General features: G+C 41.6%; 1 protein-coding gene across 1 annotated transcript in view; it reads right to left on the reverse strand.

Moving 5' to 3' along the window:
• Nucleotides 1–10,725, reverse strand: part of fam49a (family with sequence similarity 49 member A) — a 34,093-nt gene extending 23,368 nt beyond the window's left edge. Inside the window, exon 1 of the mRNA XM_041958542.1 lies at nucleotides 10,591–10,725. The gene's annotated coding sequence lies outside the window, so the exon portion shown is untranslated. The remainder of the gene's footprint in view (nucleotides 1–10,590) is intronic.
• Nucleotides 10,726–12,205: the final 1,480 nt, after the last annotated feature.

The following is a 12,205-nucleotide window of genomic DNA, read 5'->3' on the forward strand; positions in this document are numbered from 1 at the left end:
TAATGCAATGTTTGAGTGCCTTCTGCCATTATTTGTACAGCAAGAATCACTGAGTGTTGCTTTTTCTTCTGTTTTCATATACGGCACATATTCAACTACGGCCATTAAACACAGTCACGCTGCTTATCTTTATATATTTAGTTTCCGCATTGTGCTTGACTGGATGTCTGATTCAAATAGTAACAGATGCTTGGACATTGTCAACTGTTCTTTGGCCTGCATGTACCCATTCAAACTGTCCATTTCTGTGTTTGTGTGTAAATTAGACGGCAGCTTACATTTAAAGGACACTGTTCTTGGTCTACACCGTCTGCGTACTAACTCAGTAGTTCTTCTGTCTGTTCAACCTGTTTCCTCTGAGAGGGACTGTGTATAAACCAAAGGAAACCAAAATCAACACCAATGACCCAAAATAACTTGTGTTTTGGAAATCTCTTGGAAAATGACTGGTGAGTACAGAGCAATTGTTAACTAGTGTCTCTCTACGATCAAGTCAGCATACTTTTTGTACAGACTATTACTTGGTCTGAGTTCTGTTCTATTGTTCTTAGTGGTGAGCATTCACACTGTAAAACACCCTAATAAAGTTGGAAACTACTTATGGGGTGCTGGCCTTTGGCTTGGTATAATCGGAATACTCACTACCTCTGCTGAGTGTTGTTGTTGTACTCTAGAAAGTTTTGCATCCTAAAATAATAAAGAAGCAATCAAATGGCCATTATGGCAAACTATTAAGAACTAAGTATGTTGGCAATCAATTGCATAACTGTCATAAAAATTGATAGCATTAATGATGTGATCATGAATAAGTACAGTTTGGTACCAGTGCAGCCAGGATAGTGGGACCTATTATCTTTGGGCAAATCAAACTAAGGATGTATGCACATATGAAACTATGACGCACTTTGGAGAAAAGTGGTCACCAAGTGGCATATGGTCAAGCTCTGCTCAAGTTAAGCCCATTAACTACAGGTCCTAAAAAATGCAGAACATTCGAACACACCAGCCTGCCACTTAAAAACAAACGATTGGCCTTGGCTTGCTGCATCCATTTTTAAAATCCTTCTGCTGTTTTGACTGGCCAGGAAAACAGGCCTTCAAATTGGGTTAGGGGGAGCTGCGTCTCCCTCAGGCTCCTTTAGCTGGAGCAAATGTGACAGCAGGGCGTGTTGGGGGGCTGAGCTCAGCTCGAGGGGAGGTTGGCTGAGTTTTGCCCTAATATGGGCACAGGCCGGGGGGGTGTGGGGTGCTGCTGGAAGGCAGGGGAGAGGGTGGGCTGGTGGAGAAGGGGAAACCTGCCCAGCACCACCATAATGGCAGCCTTGCTTCCCTCTGCTGTATCACTGACACTCTTTATCCTTTCCTCTAACAGTCTACTTCACATACCAGCACAGGATTCAACTGTTTTGGTCTACCAGCCCTGCTCTAAATGCTCTTCACACACTGAAGAACTCTTAAGCAGTAAGGACTCGTACATCCTGCACAGTTCATTTTTAAGCACTCATCAGCCCTCTGAAATGCTCTCACTCAGAAACCATACATTGCATATCACACACAGTCACACACTCAGACACAATTGAGTGTGTGACACTGAACCACAGCGCTGAGTCCGGTCCAGCAGTGCTCAGCTCTGTTCAGCAGCTGGCTCTGTGTGCCCTGTGGTTCAGTCAACTGGGCCTGCTGCCTAATATTACACTTGCTCATTACAAACTCACCACTATCCCTCGTCCACATCTGGCCTCTGATGTAGAGAGAGGGAGAGGGACGCTGATAATGGCAACACAGAGCTCACAGTTCTGCCATTTTTTTTCTGTTCACAGAGTTGAGGAGGGGGGCTGTGGACATAGTAAACAACTCGGAGAACGAGAAAGTGGGATAGAGAGACACGGTCTGCCAAGGCACATAAGAGTGCATGAAGAGAACAATGGAAGGAGGAAAAGAAATCAAGTCGAAAAGCAAGTAGGAAAGTTAAGGAGGGCGTTTGGTATTTGGAGAGGAGGAGGAGGCTGAGGGGCTGTCTGGCTACTAGCAGCCATCGCTGCATATAGTGGGACTCCAGGCGTAGAAATTCCTCCTACGTCTCTGCTCAATGCCACTTCTGTTCTGCCAAGCCCTGCATGTCAACAACACAGCAGATACAAAGAGAACCATGTCTGTTTGCGACTGAATCTTGTGTGAAACTAGTGTTACAGGGTGAGTATGTGAGAGAATCAAGCAATCTCCACCCCTACATGCTCCTTCTCTGCTGGGCGGAGGCGCCCAAGCTCGGCTAACGGAAGATACATTTTACCCTGGGAGCAAGATAATCCTATCTAACATACTCAAACAGATGTGCCACTGGTTACCTCAAAAATATAAAATCTTGATACTGAAAGTCTGTTTTGATGTTTTCAGACAAGATGTCATTTGATAAGTGCATTGATCCACAGCCACCTGCAATACTTTGGGTGGATACATTTACTGCATTGGTGGGATCTGAAATAGAGCTGTGCGATATATTGACAATCATCAGTATTGTGATATTGTAACCGGATAATGTCTAGTCAGTTTGCAATCTTTGATACCACAGAGCAGTAAAGTAAAACATTTGTCTCACCCTGAAGGGAGAGTTTGACATTTCGGAAAATATGCTTATTGGGTTTCCTGCCGAGCGTCAGCTGAGAAGATCAACAACTCTTCCACACATTATCTGTAAATATATTAAACTGCAGCCACCAGCTGGTTAGCTTAGCTTAGCTTGGTGGAAAGACTGGACACAGCCTGGCTCTCTCTGAAGGTAACAAAATCCACATACCTGCACGTCTAAAGCTCATTTATTAACACGTCAATTCTTGATTGTGAATCCATGCAAAAACAAGTCACTGCACCCAGCCAAGAGACAGTCTGGCACATAACTCCCCATAAAACCACAAAGTGTCATTTTTACATCTCGGTATATAACATTTCTGCAAGAAAGCAAAAGCACATTTCCCCAAACGCTGTACTCTTCCTTTTAATAGTCCATTCTAGCTGAGTGACATTAGCATTATGCACATGATTAATAGTGATCTGTTCTGAACTTTTTGTTGTCGAAATAGCTTGTAAAACCCCAAATAATCAAGCATGATATTAGACTTTGGAAATACTGCCTGAGTTCAATTGCTTACTGTTAATCCCCTGACAATCTGAGTTAGAGGATCCAAAACGCTGAGACTATTGTTCACAGCTAAGAGAAATAGGCTCCTAGTAATTTCTGCAATAACAAGCTGTACCAACGCAGGGAGTGGGGCACAGGGGTGTTCCTTCTGAAAACAAACCTATTTATGGCTTTCTGTGAACGCTGGCTGTACACTGATGGATCTGCGCTAATTACTTCTTAACGGTCTAGCAGACGATACTTGACCTTTGCAGATCATGCCTTTGGTCTCTGTCATCAGACAAGTCTGTTGGTCTTGGAGGCCAAGATCAAGAGCACACACTTAGTCATGCAACATATCAAGGCCAAATGTTTTTTCCTCCTTACACTGCTTTCACTTTGTTGCCTTTGCCCCAAGTCTGCATGCCCTAGATCTTGTATTTCTGCCTGGTATGTGAAAGACTAGCTCAACGCAGACTCAGGTGCATGAAGTGGAGCCTGCAAAACACAGGCAGTACACAATGTCAGAGAACAGAAACTTGGACTACTGACTGTGATTTGTTTATAAAGGTAACCTCAGCGTTGTGCATTAACATGCTAAAAGAGCATGCTCATTGAATGTGCTCGTGTTTTTGGTGAACAGTGAACTGAATGAATCCATTTGCAATGAGTATGGCTGCAACAAACTATATTTACAATCAATTAATGTGTTTATTATTATTTTGATTAACTGACTATTAATCAAATGAAAAGAAAAAAAGCTGAATTTTACTATTATTTTTATTAAAAAAACAAACCTCTCTTCGTCTTCTACCTACTCTTTCAAACTATTTGGCAAGGCGAGTACAGACAAGACCACTACAACAAAAAATGAAATTAAATAAATGGGCATTAAGGATGCACTGAGAATAAAAGGAAAATGTAACTGATACATATATTTGATCAGGTATTGCTCAAGTTTCTGTTGTGAAGAAATAAAAGATTCACTTTCACTAATGGCATGAAATATTAAAAAACAGCATAACACTATGTAATGTTCTGTTGCATTGTCTTTCTGACCTAATGTAGCTAATTAGTGCTAGCTGCCGGCTCCAGCAGATTTGTGTCCACTTTGACGGACAAACACAAGTACAGATTAATTTAAGAACAAATTTAACCGTCAGAAATACCTTACGTCTGTTTTCTCTCCATTTCATAGCAGATCAAGCTTTAATTAGGTGCCTTATCTTTATCTAGCTTAAACTTTAACACAGCCTTATCAGAGGCACAGCTATATTGACATATCGAAATGAAGCGTCCAGCCATCACCATGAGCCAACAGACCTCCAACTTACTACACTACACTGTAGGAGACCTGCAGCCTTTACAGCTCATTAAAAATGGAAGAAATGGACATGAACTAGTTCTTTTTGGGGGACTGTAAACTATTGTTTAAAAAAAGTCAATGCAATGTATATTTTTACATTTTAATTAATTAATCATACATATATGTATATCATAGTTTTGCTATGACTGCAGCATGTATGCAACAGAAAGTATTTTTCTTGCATTCTCTGGACCCCCAAATAATTACATAATCAAATCATCAAGATTAATAATCAGCATTAATCATCACAATCCCAACATACAGTAAACAGGATTTAAGCCATTACTTTTCCACACACACACACACAAACACACACTGAACAAACTGCTGTTGTTGTGCTGATACACCCTCCCCACTGAAGCGTGAGGGCTGTCCTCCTCAACATCCTAATACTTCTGCTCTCACAGAGCACTAGCTTGTCATGAACAATAAACAGCTGTAAATCTCTGGAGTCCTGCACCTGCTGAGATCAGTGAGAGTGCTGCTGAATTGCAAAAAAACAGTCAGACAGAGGCCAAGGTCCTTCTGCCAGCTGTGGAAATGCACAAAAAACAAGTGGCTTGACAGCACACATTCAGCTCGCTAATCTCTGTCAAGGTTAAATATTATGATGTTTTATACTTTCAGCTAATGATGCACTCTGTGATGCATATTGTTACATATTTGTATCAAAAATCTTAGCAGCATCAGTAGCAAATATGAAAGTGGCTGGTGTGCAATTTCACTTCATGAAAGCACAAAGTGTGCTTCACAGAGCAGGAATGTGACAACACCTGCCATTTATCAAATGGCATTCAAGTCTCATAATCACCGATTAATGCCTGTAGTATGACAAAAATACAGCAGGTGACAAAGAATGACAAGATGAGAACAAGTCCATCTGAGTAAGCCTTTATCTTGTACTTTTATACCTTCGAAACAAACTTTGTACTGTAGCATATTTTCCAAGGCTTTCCAATTTTCCAATGGCCTAGAAAGTATGATGCTTTGGGCATTTGCACATAAATAAACTGCCAAAGCAAAGAAGCCCATAGTTGTAAGTAGTTTGCACAAAATCGATGGGCCAGATGGTGTGCATTTTAAATGACTCTGTTGTACCACCACTCAGGTTTCAAAAACAAAAGGTTACTTATTTGACATGATGCAGCATTAAACCTTACAAGGTTAAATAAGGGCAAAATAAATGAAAAATAAAAAAACAGGAAGACACACATGTCTCATTACAACACTAATCAAAGCAGGTAACTGTGAATTAAATAAATCTTAAAAAAAACATCCCTTAACACTGAGACTGATGTGCATTAGCACATGTGGACTACGTGTTTTTGAAAGTTGGAGGATTTGAAAGCCCTTTAGTTAACCAGAGAAATTCTGCTTTCTATCATAAAACAAACGTTTAAGAATTCCTGTGGACAGTCTATGGTGAGCAAACAACATTATGGCAAACCACAGAAAACACAGGAACAGTAGTACTGGAGCATTTTAGGGGTAATCGACATGACGGAACTATGAGCACAACCTCTGCACAATACTAGCCAGAGAGAGCACAGTGAAACTGCACAGCAAACACACTCACTGAGAGCTGCTGTCCCGCTGACAGGACGTGAGTATACAAAGTGAAACGTGAGCGGGAAGTGTGCGGGTAATAAAGCGGCACAGCTCCACACACAAGTTATTCTCACAGACAGACAGACAGACAGATAAACAGACAGGCAGACGGGTAGTTTGAGGTGAAACAGGAACTCAGAGCAGACAGTTTGATTCGTATGGTATTTTACTGTGACATAGCCACGGTTGGCTACACACAAATAACTAATTTCCTGAGAGTAATAAAAACAGAGGGGGATCAAGGACGGCCAACCATGAATAAAAATATTGGTGATTTCTGACTGGAGGACATTATTCTTGGTGAACATTGAACACTGCTGGCTTATGTGTTAGAAGAGATAAGCTGTCCTAACAGTTGAGATTTATAAATCCTGCTTTGCCAAAGAGTGAGACTGAAAGGACTCCTTGTGTAAGTGGGCACATAATTGGAGCTAAAATGATAACCCTGTGTCACGGGTCTGTTTCACAGCACACGTTTGACTTGTCATTGTGGCAAAAGCACAGGTGTTAATAATAACGTTAACACTGGCTCTGTTGTATTCAAGTGTCCCAGGTAGCCATGACAGTGTGACTGAGGGAGCATGAACAACACCCTGAAACTGAAGCAACTAAATGAATTCAGCCATCATGTATTTTATCATTTTTGCCAGTGTTTTTCTTACTGTGACATGTCTAAATTTCTTAAACATTTCCTATTACTGGTAATGATTACCAGTCTGTTTGGGTATGCAGGACCTTCAATTACATGACTAATAAAACAATACCATGCACCGTTTAAAAGTCTTGGGTCTATACTTCCTGACCGGCCCTCTGAGTGAAATTAAGTCTTGCAATAATATTTTATGAGAAGTAAAATGGAAAATTATAATTTTAATTTATTCAAAAATACAAAAAAATTGATCTCCCTTTTGTCTTCATATCACACTTTCTTTCTCTGTATGACTTTTTTTAAATCATTTTTTCTTCCACACACACGCACACACTTAGCTGAGCGTCTGAGGCTCTAGAGCCAGCGAGAAGTCTGTTGTGCTTTCTGTTCCAGCCCAGATGGCAGCATTGGCTGAGTCAGCGGTGGCTGGTGGTCCACGGTAAACTGGGTGATTAGTCGTTGACAACAGGACCAGAGCCGAGCACTAAGAGCCAGGAGCTGAGGAACTGAGGGACTTTTAAGCCAGTTTGTTCTGTTTGACTGAAATTACGACTTCAACAAGTGTAATGTGAATGTTCAGCTTCTCCATGTGAACAACTTGCTGCCACGAACTAGTAAATAAACAAAATCAAGATGCTAAAGGCCGCATATATTTTATTTTAGCAATTTCACTTTTTGTACAACAACTGTCTAGGTCATACCTGTTTAAACTTAAAAATAACTATTATTTGTATATCATTACATTATACAAAGCAGTTACTTTGTATTTGTTTTGTCTTGATGCAAAAGCGATCTTCTCATTCTTCGACTGAGTGAACACAGGAGTAGGAACAACAAGTCCGGCTAAAATTTGACGCACATAAACAAATGTGTGATCAAATGTGCCAGACTCAGTGTGAAATGTGTAGCAGGCTAACCTCAGTTGGCATCAGCAGGGAAGTGATGATAGCAGAGGGCTTCACACTGGCTGTTCAGCTAAAACTTCACATCAGATATTAAACCTGGCACTGGTGCAGTGCTGGAAGAAAATTCGTTGGGATTTTTCATTTAGTGTCACTAAGCAACTTGTGATTCATAGCTGGACTCCTGTCAAACGAAAACCGCTGCTGCAAGCATTTGGAGTTTGAGAACAGCTAATCTGCGAATATCACATTACCTGTATTAGGCTGGGTGAGAGTTTAACGTAGCACATTTCAGTAGCTGGATGCCTCTTTGTGATATGACTGTACGGACTGCAGTCATCATATTTCACACATCAGAAGGCAGCATCAATTCCAGCTTGCTAACCGTGTTTCAGGTGGATACTGTATTTCTTTGCTCATGACAACACACATTCAAGCTAAAGGTGATGTATAGCCTGTGCTGCTGTGAAGTTTGGGTTTAGGTTTCACATCTACACGTATTTTAGTCCTGTTTTGATTACCGTGGGGGTTGCAGTGGCCAAACGTTCTACCTGGCTGGCTGCTTAATCATGATAAAAATAAGAATGCTAAATATCTTCCACATGCTTGCCTATGGTTATTATTTATGTATTCTTTCTTATTGTTTTTTCTACAAGAGTTGTGGCAGAGCTCTTGCTGTGGCAGCCAAACAGTGCTAAAAAAATAAAGAAGATACACAGCGATTTAACACAAACGTTCATCCCTGTGCTTGGCTCAGGCAACCTGTAATACAAGAGCAGGTTAAAAACCACAATGTGAAAAAATGCCACCGTTCAAAAGGGTGTGAGATGCCATATCCTGTTTTTCTGTCACAGATGCGAGCAGTGAGAGAACAAAACTACCTTCAACTGCTATCTAACAGCTACTGCTCTGCCAGAGCGACGATCGAGTGTAGTTTCAGCCACACACACGCAAGCACGCGCTGCATTCAGACTCTGCCAAGATACATTTGTAAAGTCTGACATGTCTTTTGCTCTTTTCAGTATTCTCCCATTCGCTGTACTACATCTCATCAGGACAGTATCTGAGGCCTTTGCACGGTTCACAAGCACCACACAAAACCCAACAGGAGCTGATTAACCAGACTGCAGGGCCACAGGGCGCAGCACTGGGATGTTCCGAAGTAATGCATCACAATGCTCAATAAAGAAACATTCCTTAGCTTAATGTTTATAATGCTGTCACTCATTTCAATATTCTGGGGGTGATGTGGTAAATAGGGCTCTTGCTACTTCAGCATACGGCAACATATTGTGTGGCATCACTTTGCAAACAGTGCGGCAAACCTTATGCTCATCAGACATTTGAAAGCCAAAGTCTTAACCTTCTATCAAACAGGACAAGACTTAGTTTACACGTGGTTGTAAACCAAGTGCCACATCACATGGGACTCCTTGTATATGTTGTGGCTTATAGTAATGACTTGGCATCTTCCTTTGGGGGCTATATAGAGCCCTGCGTGCCCTAACCTGTCCACACTGTGTAAAAGTGAATGCTGAGGCACACAGCTAGATTAGACCATGCAAACAACATGCAAAGCACTTCAACTTCTTCCAGTGGAGATCAGGTTCATCTACAACAGCCATTGTCCTGTTTGTCAGTCACAAAATTCAACCAGCATGCCATTAATGCTGCAGTTACAGCCTGGTGGCATACCGACTGAAACACACACACACACACACACACACACACACACACACTGTTGTTGAGGAGCACAGCTGTTGCTGTATGTCCTCTCCAACAAAAGAGCGCCATTTCAGTGCATTGAGAGGCACAAAAAAAAGCACGTTCTCTCAAGCTGGTTTCAAATGTAAAGCTGGCTAATTTTGAGTCCTGTCACTTTCTTAACTCCTGGGATTGGATAGTTGACAGGTTTGCACAATTCAGTGTTGCTGTGTTTCAGACTTCAAACCAATTTGGACTCAGTTCTTGGAAATTCCTTACACATGACTAATCCATCGGACAAGCATGTAACTATAGCCCCCCACTACTCCCTGAATTTTGCTGGGTGCCACCACCTACACCTCAACACAGCAGTGATTCATAGCAGCGGAATGACTGAATGTGTTGCTGTTGTTGGATGTAATGAGTATGCACTCCAACAACATCCCATGAGGCAAAACAGAGTCACTCAATGGCAACTCGTGTCAAGAGAAGAGAAAGAAACAGCTGCTGTTGTCTGGCATTTACAACGTGTAACTAAAGTAGGATAATACGGCACTTCCACTGGCTAAACAGGCTGAACATTCACACATTTGAAGAGCAGAGAGGACAAAATTCATATTTTGTTTGCGCCACCTGCCAGTACGTAAACAGTACACTGATGTCAGTTCGTAGTGAACTCCTCAAAGTTGTTAGGACGCAGTGATTGCGGATTGAAATAGTTGTTAAATTGTTTAACTATTTGTAGCGAACCGGGATCCCAAAGCATTTCACTTCACTTACTCACCCACAAACCAAGCGATTAAGAATCGAAATACAGCAACGACCAAATCTTTCGGGGACCTCAAATGAAACGTGGCTCGAATTCTGCAGCTACTCGCAAGCTAAGTTTGCTGGCTAGCCAATCCGCCTGTTAGCCGGTACTGCTGTCAAGCAAACCCAGGAAAGGGGAACGGTACTTCCTCAATAAAAGGGTCTGAGAGGCTTAATAAAGCACACGCGGTTATAGATAACAGTCATGTCACAGTTGCACAACGTTTAACGTAACCACATCACTTATTTCAGCGCTCAAAAGCGGCTAATGTTAGCTAGCCAGTTAGCTTTCCTCCCCGGCATCTCGTCCCATGTGAACTCATCTGACAGTCACTGATCTGACAGGGATACACAATTTGGCACGACACCAGGTGAAGTAAATCTAACTCAGCGGCCACTAAACACGAATAAAAGTTGGTCAAGCACAAACACTCACCTGTATGTCTCTTGAGGTAATACTTTTAAGGGTGTTATGGACCGAAGTCTTGGTCTCAGCAGTACTTTCACCGACCTTGGCAGCTCTGCCTGTCCCCCAGCAGCAACACACAACAACGGCTTCAGTGCGCACCCCTCCCTCTGCCGCCAGAGAAACGAAGGAAAAAAAAGAAGCGTTTCAAGCCCCGCCCATTCATATTTGTAATTGGTCAATAGTAGGGACAATGCCAAATGAGCCAATTAAATCGCCTATTGTTTTTTCTTTGTGCAGTGTCATTGTTTCCTCTGCAGTGCAAAGTGAAAATGACATTTCTGATGAAACACAATGGGGAAATTTAAGGAGGAAGATGAGGAAAGATCCTTTCTTTGGGGAAGAAATCACTCATGCATTAGGGCTGTATAATTATTATATTTTTGATCTTTACCTATACAAATTGTGTCACTTCCCTTATGGATTCCTGCTAGTTGCATGTCCAGTAAGCTTCATCCTCTCTTTGTCAGTGTTTTATGTGTCAAGCTCATATAATATTACACAAATCTAGTGAATAAGTGTAGAGGTGAGACGATCATTTTGTTAGCTGATTGGCCAGTTCACAGAAAATTAATCAGCAACAATATGGACTGATCTTTTTAGGGTACAACTTCTCAAATAGGAGGAGTTTTATTACTGTCTTTCATGAGATATGATGCTAAACTGAATATCTTTGGGTTTTGATTGTTCGGTTGGACAAAACAAGCAATTTTAAAATGTCACCTTGAGTTCTTAGAAATTATAACTAGTATATTTGATTATTATTTAACATTTTAGAGAAAAATCAAAGACAATCAATTATTCATGAATTTAAAAGACAAATAATCAATAATGAAAGTCATTTGTTTGTTGCAGCACAAAATACACTAAGTTTATGCAATTTAGCAGTATGATTTAGAGAACTTATCAGAACTTGTGCACTTGAGCTGTTTACATTATCCAACCAACATGCTTTCCTTCTGGCCTCATAACAGTCATAACTGGGTCAGGGTTCAGAGGGCAAATTGAAAGTCACATCATAGTAAACTTCCTGCTTGCAACGGGTGGCCAGTCAAGATTGATGGAAGAAGTCAAAGGCATGTTTGAACATTCTTGGGTCTATAGAATGGGGGACCTGCATATTTGGCCCTGAGGGCTACAATGCAAAGCAACAGGAATACTCACACACAGCCTTTTAAAAAGTCAAGGCTTTACAATCAAAACAGTGCAGGGCCGCATGTAGCTCGCTGATGCTATTCCTGTGTGTGTTGCCATACCAGGTGGCCACGACGCATGCCGGAGCCTTGAGTCTGTGACTGCGGGAAACATTTGGAGCACATTGTTGTCAGCAGTGTGGTCGAAGGTATGTACAGGATAAACACACCTCCACAAGACTACAAGGGCCAGTTAGGTTAGATTAGGGAGGGTTAGAGTACACCCACGTCTTCCACTACCACAACCGCTGGTTGTCATGGAGTTAAGGTGCCTTTACAGCAACTTTACACACACCCACACAAGTCAAGAAACAGCCAGCATGCGTGTTCTTCACTCTGTCCAGCTATTACACCACATGCTATACTTATCCACTGATGTGTTGTATCATGTG

Source organism: Chelmon rostratus, chromosome 18 (genome assembly GCF_017976325.1).
Source record: "Chelmon rostratus isolate fCheRos1 chromosome 18, fCheRos1.pri, whole genome shotgun sequence".
In the NCBI taxonomy this organism is placed as follows: domain Eukaryota; kingdom Metazoa; phylum Chordata; class Actinopteri; order Chaetodontiformes; family Chaetodontidae; genus Chelmon; species Chelmon rostratus.